At 44.6% G+C, this 17,924-nt stretch overlaps 1 long non-coding RNA gene across 1 annotated transcript in view; it reads left to right on the top strand.

The window, feature by feature from the left end:
* The window catches only part of LOC137372150 (uncharacterized), a 46,152-nt gene extending 28,448 nt beyond the window's left edge, over positions 1 to 17,704 (top strand). The window contains exon 3 of the long non-coding RNA XR_010975396.1: positions 17,350 to 17,704. This is a non-coding gene — a long non-coding RNA (uncharacterized lncRNA). The remainder of the gene's footprint in view (positions 1 to 17,349) is intronic.
* The last annotated feature ends 220 nt before the right edge of the window (positions 17,705 to 17,924 follow it).

Genomic DNA, 17,924 nt, shown 5'->3' with positions numbered 1-17,924 from the left:
TATCGGGAGTAGATGGGAATGTGGAATTCAAGGCACACAGATGAGCCATAGAGTCATGGAGTTATACAGCACAGAAACAGGCCTTCGGCCCATCGTGTCCATGCTGGCCATCAAGCACCTGTCTATTCTAATCCCATTTGCCAGCACTTGGCCCGTAGCCTTGCATGCTGTGGCGTTTCAAGTGCTCATCCTGTTACGACCGACTGCTCCTGTCAAAGTGCCCAATCAAAATATATGATTCTGATTGTGGTGGGAGAAACGCACTGATAATTCAATCCTGTCGCTCCACAGATCGCCTAACATCTCATTTAAAACTTTCAAATTAAAGAAAGACCAAGCCAAATTGTACCATCTATTAACCCCCCGAATGAGGCTAACCAAACCAGATGTCTTTAAATCAACAAATTAACTCCTTAATTAGAAGAACTAAACTCTTAAACACTATGAAGATATAAGCAACATTTAAAATAGAAAAAATTAGAGTCCTGCAAATTTACAGTCCAATGTTGCTTGACCTCCTCACAGAATGTTGCTTTCCTTCTCCAGCGAATTTCAACAATTAACAACTTGCAAATACTTTCAATAGAATCCAGCTGACTTTAGAGTTTTTGAGGGATAAAAGATTGTCACAGTCTAACTTCCCTTTTTTCAATTTAAATTACCAGAGATCTCTGTTTTGGCTTTATTTTTTTAGAATTTTGAGAGATAATAATTCAACAGACTAAAATCGTATTCCCTCAGTTTAAATGGTTGAGAGCTCTTTTTCAGGTGTGCTAAACACCACAGCTGTCTATGTCCGTATGTCCTCTGTGTCTGTGTTGGAACAAATTGTCATCAACTAAAAGCCAGTTCAAAACTAAATTGTAACAAATGTATCGCATGAGACTCACTCCCAGTGGCTGTATCTATGGTAACGAGAATGCACCCTTTGAATCGCAGTCTCCAAATGTCTGTTTCTAACGGCAACCGAAAATGTGCCTTTTTATAACTCCTGAGGCTTGCCGGTTCTTAAAGCAATACTGATCCTCTGCAAACTTTAAAGGCAGACCGCATATTTCCAGAAAAAAAAAAGCCATGACAATCTAAATACTTCTTAAATGTTGTGAGGGATCCTGCCTCGACCACCCCTTCAGGCAGTGTGTTCCAGATTCCAACCACCCTCTGGGTGAACATTTTTTCCTCAAATCCCCTCTAAACCTCCTGCCCCTAACCTTAAATCTGTGCCCCCTGGTTATTGACACCTCCGCTAAGGGAAAAGTTTCTTCCTATCTATGCCCCTCATTATTTTGTGTCCCTCAATCAGGTCTCCCCTCAGTCTTCTTGCTCTAAGGAAAACAACCCTAGCCTATCCAGTCTCTCTTCATAGTTGAAATTCTCCAGCCCAGGCAACATCCTGGTGAATCTCCTCTGCACCCTCTGCAGTGCAATTACATCCTTCCTATAGTTTGGTGACCAGAATTGTACACAGTACTCCAGCTGTGGCCTAACTAGCATTTTATACAGCTCCATCATAACCTCCCTGCTCTTATATTCTGTGGCTCGGCTAATACAGGCAAGTATCTCATATGCCTTCCTAACCACCTTATCTACCTGTGCTGCTGCCTTCAGTGATCTATGGACAAGTACACCAAGGTCCCTCTGACCCTCCGTACTTCCTAGGGTCCTACCATCCATTGTATATTCCCTTGCCTTGTTAAGTCCTCCCAAAATACATCACCTCACACTTCTCACGATTAAATTCCATTTGCCACTGCTCTGCCCATCTTACCAGCCCATCTGTATTATCCTGTAATCTAAGACTTTCCTCCTCACTATTTACAACACCACAATTTTTCGTGTCATCTGTGAAAATACCTCCTATATTCACGTCTAAATCATTAATGTACACTACAAACAGCAAGGATCCCAGCACCGATCCCTGCGGTACACCACTGGTCACAGGCTTCCAATCACAAAAACATGATCTTATTGAATGGCGGAGTAGGCTCGAGAGGCTGAATGGCCTACTTCTGCTCCTAATTCGTATGTTCATAAGTATTTTTGCATAGTGGTGGTTGGATTCTCCCTTGCCTGCTACTTGTGTGGCACGAATGTTACTTAGCATTGTTACGACCAAGGCTGGAGGAGTGCACTGTCTTTCTCTAGTTCCACTTATCCACAGGTCACAGCATATATTTAAATATTTTACCCAGTTACCGATATGGCCAATTATATACTTTATCTGTTTTAGTTTCAGAAAATCCACCAACCAGGTTTCTTTAATAAAGAACAAAATTATTAATGTATTATAAAATGAGACCTATTCAATACAGATGCAAAGCTTATTAACTGACAGGTTGAAATATGAAAGTTCCTTTCTAAATTAACTCAACACGCACACACACAAACCGGTTAAAGAAAAAATAAATAAGTTTTCTTTTCAAGCGGCATTGAGGATTAGTCTGGCAGGCTTTTCAGGAGCAATGCTGCATCAATTTTTCTATTTTGTACACTGGATTCTCAGGGGCTCTGAGAGAGGGGGAAAAGGATGAGCTGGGTGTTTCTCTCAGCAGGCTGCAGTCCCAACTGAACCAAAACAATATCCAAAACGAAAACAACTCTTGACCATCATAAATCTTGACATGTCACTTCTCTGCCAACAACTCCCCTAGTCAGAAGCCTCCTGCTGTTTACTTAGCTGAAGACATGTGACTTCCTGTAAGTGTGTTTTTAAACAATGTCCCAAAGTCTTTCCAGTGACCTTTTTTTAAAAAAAATGTCCAGCAGCTCCTCAGATATTTCCACAGACATCTCAGTCCCAGGACATCGCTGCAGGAGTTCCTCAGGATAGTGTCCTAAGCCCAACCATCTTCAGCTGCTTCACCAATGACCTTCCCTCCATCATAAGGTCAGAAGTCGGGATGTTCGCTGATGATTGCACAATGTTCAGCACCATCGTGACTCCTCAGATACTGAAGAAGCCCAGATGCAGCAAGACCTAGACAACATCCAGATTTGGGCTAATATGTGGCAAGTAACATTTGCGCCACACAAGTGCCAGGCAAAGACCATCTCAAACAAGAGAGAATCTAACCATCTTCCCTTGATGCTCAATGCTATTACTATTGCTGAATCACCCACAATCAACATCCTGGGGGTTACCATTGACCAGAAACTGAACTGGACCAGCCAGATAGATGCTGCGGCTGCAACAGCAGGTCATAGACTAGGAATTCTGCTGCAACTAGCTCACCTCCTGTCTCCCCAATACCTGTCCACCATCTACAAGGCACAAGTCAGGAGTGTGATGGAATATTTTCTACTTGCCTGGATGGGTGCAGCTCCAGCAACACTCAGAAGCTCGACACCATCTAGGGCAAAGCAGCCCGCTTGATTAGCACCCCATCCACTACCTTTAACATTCACTCCCTTCACCACCGATGCACAGCGGCAGCAGTGTGCACCATCTACAAAATGTACTGCAGCAACTCACCAAGGCTCCTTTGAATGCACCTTCCAAACGCGCGACCTCTACCACCTAGAAGGACAAGGGCAGCAGATGCATGGGAACACCACCACCTGCAAGTTCCCCTCCAAGCCACACACCATCCTGACTTGGAACTATATTGCCATTCCTTCACTGTTGCTGGGTCAAAATCCTGCCTAACAGCACTGTTGGTGTACTGACTCCCCAAGGACTGCAGCGGTTCAAGAAGGCAGCTCACCACCACCTTCTCAAGGGCAATTAGGATGGGCATTAAATGCTGGCCTAACCACTGACGCCCACATCCCATGAACAAATTTTTAAAAAGCAAGAGATCTAGTAGTTTTTTTAAAGGAATTTAAGAACTTATCTGCAGACATTAAATTTGGACTAAAGGCTTTGCCTTTCAAAGATTTGGCCTTAACTCATTCAGGTCATTTGTTATCTTCCAAGACAGAGTGCTTGAGAAGGGGAGATATTGAATCCACCTCGAAATGTTGAACCACCAAACCTGGGCATAATTGTTTCTGAGATTTGAATTGATTAAAATAAATAGATATGAGTAGAAAATTTACCTGAAATTTAAGAGGATAATCAAATATTAATTCAACAAAAAAAACTGATGCAAAAGCAGTCTAGATGGTTCCTGAGTATCAAAGAAAAACAGGTTTCTTTTGGGGAAAAATAAATCGAACGTTTACAAAACCTGTCATCCCAATTACACTGTTATTTGAATTTGGGATAATTGTGAAATGACAAAACGTAAGATGCAAGATAAAAAATAATGTGTTAATGCCTGGCACCAATGGGAAATATATGATTTTTGTTCTGAATATGTTATGAGAATATTGCATTGTGCTGTAAACTTCCTGCAAAGCTCATAAATGCAACAGAATAATAACTAATGGGATGTGTAAAACTGGATGAGAGTAAGTGATTGAGGCTAAGAGATAGAGATAGAAAAAAAAATCACACTACCAAAGAGGAATTGGAAGAGTTAAGGAAGTGTGATTAAGAATTGTACTTGATAGCTTTCTCTTGGAGATGTCTCTGTCTTTGCCCATGAACTCTTTAAGAGAACTGCTTTTGATAGTCTTCCCACTACCCAAGATTTTAGAATCATGCAGGGGGAGATGAGGAAAGTTCTTCAGACAGACACAACCCCCCCCCCCCCCCACCCCCCCACACCCCTGCCCCCATCACCCACCTTGCTCTTTTGCTAAGATCACCTGAAAGTCCAAGGATGGCTTTTATCAGATGGAACATAATATTGGGATACCGGTGTGAGTGTGCAGACATGATTTTTTGCATGTGAAGTAACTAACATGGAAATCCATGGTGAAACTGCACTGAAGAATGGGTCCCAGACGTGCTCACTTACTTGACAGCAGGACAACATTAAATGGTTATTGTGGCCGATAAAATGAGGCTACATTTTGAAACATCAAGGCATTGACACATACTCCATAGAGAAACTGACTTTAAAATCAGGATAGAATGGTACCCGTCAGAGGACGTAAAATTGTTGGGCACTTAACGTAAAGAGGGATATGAAATCTGGATTAAAATAATTGAGGACGAGATCAAGTATTTAGTAAGAATTATCCACAAGATAACAGGTAAAAGGAGAGCTGTAGAATCTTTTAAGTCCATGCATGATCTTTTGTTTGAACCATATGTATTTATGACATGCCAATAATTTAGAATTGAGTGAGATTATCTGTGCCAGTCTCAGTCAATAGTGATCACATTTTACTGGAAAAGCTTTTACATTGATTCTTGCTAGTGGCTTAGAAATATCTAGGTTAGCTAAAAATCAGTTGTGCAAATTCAATAAAGATATTTCCTTCTCGGGAGGTAGGGGGGGGGGAACTGTAAGAAATGATACTTCTCATAATAATATAGAATTTTATAGAAACAGTAGGCATAGTATGAAACAGACCCACAGAAAAGCTGTTTTTCTCTCTCTCTCTCAAAGAGGACAGAGAAGCAGTTATTAGCAGCCACGGTCATCACTGGTGTAAACAAGGTAGGGGGAGAGAAGTATGACATTCCTGTGAGGGTCATATAACAGTCACTAGACACCATAAACATTCCTAAGCTGAAGGGAGGGGTTCTTCTGGCACCTTGTGTACCCTTTTATCTGTGCAGATGCCTGGTAAAGGCTGACAAATGGCCTCCAGTATGAGGTAAACTGATAGATGACCTCGAGCTAAAGTGATGCTCAAGGTGGAGGTGACCATCCTGACATCTCGGGTACCTGTCCTGTAGCCATTGGTTAAAATGGTTCGAACAAGTGATTGGCATAGGGTGAACTACCAACCACTAGAAATAAAGTCTATAAACAGATGCCCAGGAGAGAAATAGTCAGTCTTCTTCGGACAGAAGGACAGCTTCCCAAAGCTCGGCTTCAGCTGAGTGTTAGGCTTCGGTCTAACACTTTGTTTAGCTCAAGAAAACTGAGGACCGAAGAGACCTCGCATGCCTTATCCATCGGGGAGACTCCCAACACCATTCTGCCCCTCCGTAAAATCTGGGATTGGTAATCCATTCAATCTTTTCTATTTAGCTTATGCATCATCATATTTAAATTGTGGCTTCTTAAACTATTTTAAAATTACATTATGAGCTCGACCTCCTTCTTTGGGTATTTGTGATTCCCAAACCAATATCTTACTTCTTGCAGTTACTTCACCTTCAATTACAGCCCGAATGTAATCCCCTTTTCCAGTTACTATAAGTCCAACTCCAGTCCCATCTATCTTCTTCCAGTTCCACCCTAAATGCGATCACCCTCTGCGTCCAACTTCCTGTAGCTGTAGACCCAGTTCCAGTGCTAGCCTATTCTTCGGGCCAGTAGAGTTCATAGTCACCTCAATTGCTACACAGTGGCTAGAGGAACAGAGTGGGGGAGTCCAGCCTCCACCACTCACAGAAAGACTGTAAGAACTATTGTTGAAAAGTAGCAGTTAAGCCTCAAGGAGATGCAGTGCTTCTTAAAAAATCCAAGAGCTCTTCCCTTGGGAAAAGGTGTTAATGAAATGGTAAAATGATTGAAAAACTTAGAGAGGCTTCAAGAACCAGATGATCTGACAACTCAGGATGTCAAACACATCCTAGAAAAGGCAGTAGGAACTGCAAACAATTTTTTGAGGACTCATATTTTAAATTATGGACATGAGTTAATTTGGAAAACTGAAAAGATTCCATGGATGTGTTTTTTTTTTTACATGGGTCACTGGGAGGTCTTGTTTGAAAACAAACCTTTACTGGATGGCACATGCCTTAAGCTCAATAAACAATAGAAACTTGGTGACTTGGGGGAGATGTTTACAGAGAAGTGACGTCAAGATTTATGGTGTTCAGGAGGTTTTGCTTTTGGGATATTGTTTTGGTTCAGTTGGGGCATGGACTGTTTTGAAGGCAGTTGGGTTTGTAGCCTGCTGAAAGAAACACCATATCATCTTTCTCCATCTTGAAAAAAACCCCTGTGAATCCAGTGTGTGAGAGCTAAAACCCCTAATGCCGCATTTCTCCCGAGAAGCTCCTGGAAAGCCTGCCAGATTAGTTCTCAAAGCCGCCTGCAAAGAACTTTTCCAGTAAAGATCCCTGTGACCCATCTACGTGTACTTGGATGCCAGACTGTATGCCATTTTTGGGACACAACATATCTCATCCTTTTTCATCAAGAATTAACAAGAGCTGAATTTTACGCCACCCCTGCAGGTGAGATGGTGGCGTGGGGATGGCGTAAAATTGAGCAGGAGGCTCCGGGAGGCCTACCCGCCCCGTTCCCGCCTCTGGTGGACTTTACGGCGGGTGGGGGGGGGGGGGTGGGGGGATGGCCTGCCCGCCCGCGGCCAATCAAGACCCTCTACGGGTATCTTACCCATGGCAAGCGGGCGTGCTGGGGACGTGAAAAGCCGCCCAGCGATAGCTGCCGGCCTTTCCACTCCCTGAGGGGGCCATAGCAGTCGGGCACAGGGTGCCTGATTGAGGGCCGCCCCTGCCTCCCATCCCACCCTCAGGACCCATGACACCCCCCCCCCCCCACCCCAAACGACCACTCCAGCCTCACCAGGGAAAGACTGATCCCCCTGGTAAAGCAAGCCCAACTTACCTGGCTCCATTAGGTCGGCTGGGCTACAGTCCCAGCAGTGGCCACCGCTCCTGATGGCGCTGATGGGACTAAGAGCTGCCGGCAGTTCACTGAGGCGGGACTTCCTCCCTCAGGCGGATGGAAATCTCGCCACGGGACAATTAAAGCCGTAAAATGCGGGACAGATTCCTGGGTGAGGCGGAAGCGGGTTCACCACCGACTTCTATATCGGTGGCAAATTCCCGTCCGCCTAAGGTAAAATCCAACCCCAGTATTTGACCAAAGTATTCTTTTTTTGTCTTTTTTTTGTAAAAGACCTCTGCTGAGAAAGTTTCTTTACTTTTTTTTCTTTAACCAGTGTGTGTGTATTGGGTAAAAGGGAACTTTCATATTTCAATCTGTGTGTTAATGCTTAGCTTCTTTACTGGATACGTCTTGTTTAATAACAAACTGAAAATTCCATTGTTTATTAAAGAAACCTGATTGGTGTATTTTATTCTGGGATGAAAGGTAGAGTGTATGATTGACCGTATCGGTAACTAGGTAAACATTTAAATATATGTTGTGACCTGTGGAAAACTGGAACTAGAGAAAGTCAGTGCACTCCTCCCACCTCGGTTGTAACAAACCACAGTCAAGAAGCTCACACCATCCAAGACAAAGCAGCCCATCTGATTGGCACCCTATCACCACCTTAAAAGCATTCACTCCCTCCATGACCAGTGCACAGTGGCAGCAGTATGTACCATCTACAAGATGCATTGCAGCATTACGTCAAGGCTTCTTCAACAGCACCTTCCAAACCCGCGGCCTAAAAGCTTGCTTAGGTCAGGAAAAAGAACCTGACCCGAACCCGACTGATCCACAGCGGACCCGAGCCCAACCCATCCCGCATCCCTCCAATTTCGCCCCAAGCCCGGCCCGACCTGACCCAAGCCCGAGCCCGACCCCACTCGACCCGACTCGAGCCCAACCCGACCATCCCTTTACTTACCTTCCGACTGGGAAGCTCCACGACGCTACAGCGCATGTGTGATGATGTCATAGTGACGTCACTCGCTCACTGAGCAGATTCAGTTTCGTCTCAGACTCCCAGCTCAGGTAAGTTTTTTATTTTTAATACTTACCGGCAGAGCACTTACCGAGTGTGTCCGGCCCGACCAGACCAGAGCAGGACCCTGACTCGGCCCGACCAGACCCAAGCCCGAAAGCCGGACCCGAAAGAGTGTCCCGACCCGACCCAACCCGAACCCAACATATGTCGTCGGGTCCCGTCAGGTTCGGGTCGGGTAGCAGGCCCTTACCGCAGCCTGTACTCCCTAAAAGATGTAGGTGCATGGGAACATCACCACTTGCAAGTCCCCCTCCAAGTCACTGAGTCAAAATCCTGTAACTTCCTCCCAAACAGCACTGAGACTGTACCTACATGGACTGCAGTGGTTCAAAAAGGCAGCTCACTATCACCTTCTCAAGGGCAGTTAGGGATGGACAATAATTGCTGGCCATACCAGCAATGCCCATGTACCATGAACAAAAGAAAATTAAAAATTAGGTGTGGGAACCAGTGACTACTCTGTGACATTGGGGCAATAGTGCAAAAGGTGAATGAATCCCCACAGGCTTATCATGAAAGGTCACAGTTCATTTGGACTAAGTATCACTCAGTGCCTGAACAGAACTCTAGTACATTAGTCTGGTACTGAGGGGGATGTGAAGTGGCTTAAGAGGTCAGCAAAAGTTAGCAAGCCAAGGAGAAGGTATGTTAAATGATTCATAGGCTAAACCAGCCTTGGGTGAAGCCACAAACTACAGATTTTGAGATTTTGAAACAGTACAGAATGGAATTAAGTAGCAAACATCCGAAATCGAAAATTGGTTTGGGAGGAAAAAAAGATAAATTAGTCTATGATGCAATAAAGGAGAAAGGGGAAGATTAAATCCCTTCTACTGTTGCAACTACAGGATTTCTTTTGTTTTTAATGTGCTGTCTCTTGTAAAGCCTGTGTGAGTCCTCTTTGCTGACTCTGCCCCCTTCCAGCTTGTTCAGCATTGTTACTTTTGCAAGTAAGCTTTAGCTGAGTTAACATTAAAATGTTAGATTTTGTGGCTTTATCTCAATTGTTTTAGTCCCATTTGTTTATTGTTAAATAAATTAAAATAATTAATTCAGCCTTGATGTAGTGGATTGAGTTTGATAATGAACAGCACCCGTTGGGATCTTGAGATTGACTTGGACAAGAGTCCAAGAACATTTTTGTGGATCTATGGCAACAATCTAAGGACATGTTTTAATTAAAAAGTACTAACTACCAAACAGTTAATAATGTAAGTAATATTAAACACCTCTCAATTACAAAACTGGGATTTAACAAAAATTGGAGTTAATCTGAAACTAGCAGAGACCAGCAAAACGTTTGCAATACAATTAGTATATTTATTGCGAAAGTACTTATTTAAATCCCCATCATATGCCTTTCCATCTTTCACATGCTATCCTCTTATGCCATACCCATCCTATCCCTTTCATCCCTCTCATATCATCCCCATCTCATCCCTTCTTCCAAGCCATTCTCATCCCCCATTCCATACCCTCCATGCTATCACCCCATGCTCTCCCCCCATGCCATCCCCACTTTCCCCGAATGCCATCCGCAACCACCCTCTGATGCTGTTCCCCCTTGCCATGCCCCCACCTCTTCCCATACCATCCCCCAACCTGCTACACCATGCCCCCCACCTCCCCAATCCCTCAAACCAGGAAAAATTTGTTGTTGGGAACTCCTTACCTTATGATATCCTTTTTCTCCACCAAATACCCCCACCCCGCTGCTGCTGCCACCACCAACTGCCCCTCCCATGCTGTTCTCCCCCTCCCCCACCAATCCCTCCAGCCAGGGTAGCTTTGCTGTTGGGTTCCTCTTACCTTCTGCTGTTCTTTTTCTCCGCCAACCCCCTCCACCCTGTCATCACTACCACCAACCGTTGGCAGCCACATGTGCATTACCCCCTGCAGTCTCCACACACCCCATGTGCCTCGGCGTGTATTGGGCTCTGCCCACCATATCAACCCACAAACCAATCAGAATAGTGCAGACAGACAAAAACTGCATATTATTATTATAGATTAAGTGTCTCATGTCACACCCTTACCTTCCATTGTTTTTGTCACCTCCACCACCAGCACCGTTGGCAGCCTCATGTGCACCACACACTCCAGTCCTCCACACGTGCCCTACGTGTCTCTGCATGTGCCACAGCAGAGATTGGAAAAACATTTGCAGTCAAAGTAGTATCTTTATCGCTACAGCACTTCTTTACATACAGGATTTCTAGTTATCCTTTCACCAAAGACTTTAACAGAATCAAAACTTCTGACTCTGGAAAAAGCCACATAAAGCTGTGCACATGTGAAAATATTGGGTTTAATATAGATTGCGGTTAGCAACACTTCTCTGAAACTGTCACGTGTCTCAAAGTTTAATTGAATTCAATAAACAGAATTGGGTTTTAAAAAATTGCAGTTAAAAACCACTTCACTGAAATAACATTTTTCACCTCCATCTGTTTGACACATTACTCTGATGCAGTTCTACAACTTTTGCACTCAGCTGGCCATTCAATGCCTTCCTTATAAGATTCTTAGCTACATGAGAGAACATGTAATGAGAAAAGGCCATTAATGCCCTGTAGTTTGCTGACTCCCCCTAAAGGCAAAAAAAGATTTGCATCTGAAATAAAAACAAAGTGCTGGAAATACTCAGCAGGTCTGGCAGCACCTGTGGAGAGAGAAGCAGAGTTAACGTTTCGGGTCTGTGACCTTTCATCAGAACTGGCAAAGGTTAGAAATGTAACAGGTTTAAGCAAGTAAAGTGGGGTGGGGGGAAAAGAGAACAAAAGGGAAGGTGTGTGATAGGGCAGAGGGCAGAAGAGATTAACTGACAAGGAGGTCATGGGGCAAAGGGAGTGTGCTAATGGTGTGGTGAGAGACACAGCATTAGTGCAGAGAGAGTGTTAATGACAGAGTAATGAACAGCTCTGTCCAAAAGAACAAACATGAAAAACCAAGTTTAAGGCAGGCACATGGTAAAGAAATTATAAAATAAAATAATAATAAAAGAGGGCCAGTCATGCTCTGAAAATATTGAACTCAATGTTCAGTCTGAAAGTGCCTGATTGGAAAATGAGGTGCTGTTCCTCAAGCTTGTGTTGATGTTCACTGGAACACTGCAACAGGTCAAGGACAGAAATGTGGGCATGGGAGCAGGGTGGTAAATTGAAATGGCAAGCAACTGGAAGCTCGGGGTCATGCTTGTGGACTAAGTGGAGGTGTTCCTGCATTTGTTATCCCCAATGTAGAGGCCACCACATTGTGAGCAGCGAATAGAGTATGCTAAATTGAAAGAAGTACAAGTAAATCGCTGCTTCGCCTGAAAGGAGTGTTTGGGAATAGATTTGCATTTATTCAGCACTCCCTTGTGATTTTCAAATGTATCAAAGCACCTCACATAGAATTAATTATCTAGTGCAGTTCTGTGAGATAAATTAGCAACAGCAAGGTTCCACAAATGACTGTGAGGAGTTCTGAAAATTGCAATTAGCAATCACTTCCCTGAAACAACTGGTATGGCAGAGATTAGAAGAGCTACACCTGGTTGTAAACAGAAGACCTTATATCAGATGAATCAAAAAAATGTTATACTTGGTACACGCCATAGCTGAATATTACAATAAAGTTTTAAAATTTGTAATTAAACAACAGTCATTGCACAGGTGCGGTGGCGTAGTGGTATTATCACTGGACTAGTAACCCAGAGACCCAGGGTATTCCTCTGGGGACATGGGTTCGAATCCCACCACAGCAGAAGGTGGAATTTGAACTTAATAAAAAAATCTGGAATTAAAACTGGTCTAATGATGGCCATGAAACCATTGTCGATTGTTGTAAAAACCCATCTGGTTCACTAATGTCCTTTAGGGAAGGAAATCTGCTGGCCTTACCTGGTCTGGCCTACATGTGACTCCAGACCCACAGCAATGTGGTTAACTCTTACATGCCCTCTGAAATGGCCTAGCAAGCCACTCAGTTGTAACTAACCGCTACAAAGTCTATAAAAAGGAATGAAACCAGACGGACCACCCGGCATCGACCTAGGCACCGGAAACGACAACGGCAAACCCAGCCCTGTCGACCCTGCAAAGTCCTCCTTACTAACATCTGGGGGCTTGTGCCAAAGTTGGGAGAGCTGTCCCACAGACTAGTCAAGCAACAGCCTGACATAGTCGTACTCACGGAATCATACCTAACAGACAATGTCCCAGACACTGCCATCACTATCCCCGGGTACGTCCTGTCCCACCAGCAGGACAGACCCAGCAGAGGTGGTGGCACAGTGGTATACAGTAGGGAGGGAGTTGCCCTGGGAGTCCTCAACATCGACTCCGGAACTCATGAAGTCTCATGGCATCAGGTCAAATATGGGCAAGGTAACCTCCTACTGATTACCACCTACTGCCCTCCCTCAGCTGATGACTCAATACTCCTCCATGTTGAATAACACTTGGAGGAAGCACTGAGGGTGGCAAGGGCACAAAATGTTCTCTGGGTGGGGGACTTCAATGTCCATCACCATGAGTGGCTCGGTAGCACCACTACTGACCGAGCTGGCCGAGTCCTAAAGGACATGGCTGCTAGACTGGGTCTGCGGCAGGTGGTGGGGGAACCAACACGAGGGATGAACATATTCGACCTTGTCCTCACCAATCTGCCTGCCGCAGATGCATCTGTCCATGACAGTATTGGTAGGAGTGACCAACGCACAGTCCTTGTGGAGACGAAGTCCCGCCTTCACATTGAGGATACCGTCCATCGTGTTGTGTTGCACTATCACCATGCTGAATGGGATAGATTTCGAATGGATCTAGCAATGCAAAACTGGGCATCCATGAGGCACTGTGGGCCATCAGCAGCAGCAGAATTATACTCAACCACAATCTGTAACCTCATGGCCCGGCATATCCCCCACTCTACCATTACCATCAAGCCAGGAGACCAACCCTGGTTCAATGAAGAGTGCAGGACGGCATGCCAGGAGCAGCACCAGGCATACCTCAAAATGAGGTGTCAACCTAGTGAAGCTACAACCCAGGACTACTTGCATGCCAAACTGCGTAAGCAGCATGCGATAGACAGAGCTAAGCGATCCCATAACCAACGGATCAGATCTAAGCTCTGCAGTCCTGCCACATCCAGCCGTGAATGGTGGTGGACAATTAAACAACTAACTGGAAGAGGTGGCTCCACAAATATCCCCATCCTCAATGATGGGGGAGCCCAGCACATCAGTGCGAAAGATAAGGCTGAAGCATTTGCAACAATCTTCAGCCAGAAGTGCCGAGTTGATGATCCATCTTGGCCTCCTCCTGAAGTCCCCAGCATCACAGATACCAAACTTCAGCCAATTCGATTCACTCCACGTGATATCAAGAAATGACTGAAGGCACTGGATACTGCAAAAGCTATGGGGCCTGACAACTTTCCGGCAATAGTACTGAAGACCTGTGCTCCAGAACTTGCCGTGCCCCTAACCAAGCTGTTCCAGTACAGCTACAACACTGGCATCTACCCTGCAATGTGGAAAATTGCCCAGGTATGTCCTGTACACAAAAAGCAGGACAAATCCAACCCAGCCAACTACCACCCCATTAGCCTACTCTCAATCACCAGTAAAGTGATGGAAGCTGTCATCAACAGTGCCATCAAGCGGCACTTGCTTAGCAACAACCTGCTCAGTGACGCAGCGGTTCAAGAAGGCCCAGCATCCCCCACTCTACCATTACCATCAAGCCAGGAGACCAACCCTGGTTCCGCCAGGGCCACTCAGCTCCTGACCTCATTACAGCCTTGGTTCAAACATGGACAAAAGAGCTGAACTCAAGAGGTGAGGTGAGAGTGACTGCCCTTGACATCAAGGCAGCATTTGACCGAGTATGGCATCAAGGAGCCCTAGCAAAACTGAGATCAATGGGAATCAGGGGGAAAACCCTCCGCTGGTTGGAGTCATACCTAGTGCAAAGGAAGATGGTTGTGGATGTTGGAGGTCAATCATCTGAGCTCCAGGACATCGCTGCAGGAGTACCTCAGGGTAGTGTCCTAGGCCCAACCATCTTCAGCTGCTTCATCAATGACCTTCCTTCAATCATAAGGTCAGAAGTCGGAATGTTCGCTGATGATTGCACAATATTCAGCACCATTCGCGACTCCTCAGATACTGAAGCAGTCTGTGTAGAAATGCAGCAAGACCTGGACAATATCCAGGCTTGGGCTGATAAGTGGCAAGTAACATTCAAGCCACACAAGTGCCAGGCAATGACCATCTCCAACAAGAGAGAATCTAACCATCTCCCCTTGACATTCAATGGCATTACCATCGCTGAATCCCCCACTATCAACATCCTAGGGGCTACCATTGACCGAAAACTGAACTGGAGTAGCCATATAAATACCGTGGCTACAAGAGCAGGTCAGAGGCTAGGAATCCTGAGGCGAGTAACTCACCTCCTGACTCCCCAAAGCCTATCCACAATCTACAAGGCACAAGTCAGGAGTGTGATGGAATACTCTCCACTTGCCTGGATGGGTGCAGCTCCAACAACACTCAAGAAGCTCGACACCATCCAGGACAACGCAGCCCGCGTGATTGGCACCCAATCTACAAACATTCACTTCCTCCACCACCGACACACAGTGGCAGCAGTGTATACCATCTACAAGATGCAATGCACCAAGGCTCCTTAGACAGCACCTTCTAAACCCGCGACCTCTACCAACTAGAAGGACAAGGGCAGCAAATACATGGGAACACCACCATCTGCAAGTTCCCCTCCAAGTCACACACCATCCTGACTTGGAACTATATCGCCGTTCCTTCAATGTCGCTGGGTTAAAATTCTGGAACTCCCTTCCTAACAGCACTGTGGGTATACCTACCCCACATGGACTGCAGCGGTTCAAGAAGGCAGCTCACCACCACCTTCTCAAGGGCAATTAGGGATGGGCAATAAATGCTGGCGCCCACATCCCGTGAATGAATTTTTTTTTAAATCAATCCCCTGACCAATCAGAAAAGTGTGGACAGACAAAACCTGCATATTATATATCCTTGTAAACAAATGAAACAGGGATTGGGAAAAAAACACCTTATTTTGAAATGAGATGAATTCATTAACATTGTGCTTTCCACAACAGAATTATGTTTCACATAAAATGAAAATTAAAAGTGGTGTTATACCTCTGTTAAATAATCAGAGTTTTTTAAAAAAGTATTTACAAAGTAAAATGGGATACAGCAAGTCTGTGTGATGGCTGACTCCCAAGGTTTTTCCAGGCAGTAATTAACCCCTTCTATTTGCTAAGTTGCAATGCTAGGTGAAGCCATCGTGCTGTCTTGGAGTCTTTTTTTAGTGTCAGGATTTAATTTGAGTGAATATTTACCAGCTGTACTCCCCCAGGTGACAGAAAGAATGCATGCTATGCAGATTAACCATTTCTGGGTTCTCTGGAGAAGCCACAGTAGATTTCCTTATTGCAGATGATCATGGTTTTCAGAACTGTGTGAATAGTGAAATGCAGGATTGCCCAGAGTTCTTTATCCAGCTGTGTGTGCTTTTCACATTATGGAAGGTCAAAGCTATTCTTACATGTTGCTGTACTATTTTAGCAACTGCGAAAGTACTTGTTGAACAAGCTCTTTCGAGACAATGACAACAGTGCAATATTTGTACATCAGGTAATGTAAGAAATGTTCACAGTATTGAAGATGAACCCAAAACTTCACATTCCATATCATCCTTAGGCATCAGATCAGGTAGAAAAAGCAATTTGTAACATCAAAAGAATATTGAAAAAGGTGTTTGAAGAATCAGGAGAAGATTGGGATTTAAAGGACTTCTTCTTCTTCTTCGACCTCCTTGTCTCGGGAGACAATGGGTAAGCGCCTGGAGGTGGTCAGTGGTTTGTGGAGCAGCGCCTGGAGTGGCTATAAAGGCCAATACTAGAGTGACAGACTCTGCCACAGGTGCTGCAGATAAAATTGGTCGTCAGGGCTGTTTCGCAGTTGGCTCTCTCCTTGCGCTTCTGTCTTTTTCCTGCCAACTGCTAAGTCTCTTCGACTCGCCACACTTTAGCCCTGCCTTTATGGCTGCCCGCCAGCTCTGGAGATCGCTGGCAACTGACTCCCACGACTTGTGATCAATGTCACAGGACTTCATGTCGCGTTTGCAGATGCATTTTAAAGGCTATTTGTGAAAATATCTCCTCAATTGCAGAAATACCACCTTTTGAGGCAATGACTGGCCATCAAGTGCAGCTACCAGAGCACCTTTTCTGTACACCTATGATAGGATTGTAAAAAGAGGCAGTGGGTGCAACAGTTGGTTCAACGTGTGGAGGAAATACGTAAACAGGAAGTGGCAGTAAGTGGGCAAAATCAGAAGTAGATTCAGCTGTACTTTAGCAGAATTGGAACAGTTGTAGTGTATCAAGTGGAAGATCAGATGATAGTGCAAACAGTTTGTGAAAATAAACCTTTCCAAAGTCCACATGGGAAGGGCCCTGTTTTGTACAGAAAGCAAGCCCCTCATTTTATTTAATGTAATTAGACGGTGGCAAATCAGGCACTGATAATTGACTGCACAGTAAACAGTTGAAAGCCTTTAAAAGTAACCTGAACTAAATTCATGAGAGGCTCCTGGGACTGCTAATTGTTTTCTTTATTTTTGTCTTTTGCAGGCATCCATGGGAATGCTTCTTGTCCCGTAAGCATCAATAAGCATGGGGGCTTCTACCACTCAGAGTCAGAGGCCAGAGATGGAGTAGAGGGTATAATGTGACAAGTGGTACTGCAAAGTCCCTGAGTAAAACATCACTAAGCATAACTTATAGAAGGACCTACTTGTGTATTTCTTCCAGAGGAAACTAGAAGATAAGTCAACAAGGGACTCTATTTGATAGAACATTGACAAGCATATGCTGATATGTAACAGATAAGAAACAGTGACTTGTAAGAAGTTTGAACTTTTCATTTCTCTGGGACGGCCATGAGGGCCTCTCTGGGTATTTCCCTGTATGCATGCCTGACAGTAAATGGTGTGGATTTGAAATAAAAATTGAGTCTATTTTAGTTAATACTTCAACATGGGAGGCATAGAAAATAAAGCAGACTCAATACCCGCTTCTTCTCGCAGGACCCATAAATGGAAGCTTTACATACTGATTTACAATTTGAAATTATTCCTAGTCTGTTAAACTTTGCTCTGTTTCTTTGCCATCTGCAATATGTAATCAAACACATGTTGATTTAAATC

The sequence above is a fragment of the Heterodontus francisci genome, chromosome 7 (genome assembly GCF_036365525.1).
Source record: "Heterodontus francisci isolate sHetFra1 chromosome 7, sHetFra1.hap1, whole genome shotgun sequence".
In the NCBI taxonomy this organism is placed as follows: Eukaryota; Metazoa; Chordata; class Chondrichthyes; order Heterodontiformes; family Heterodontidae; genus Heterodontus; species Heterodontus francisci.
Note: the sequence above shows the minus strand (reverse complement) of the source record. Positions and strands in the feature narration are given on the sequence as shown.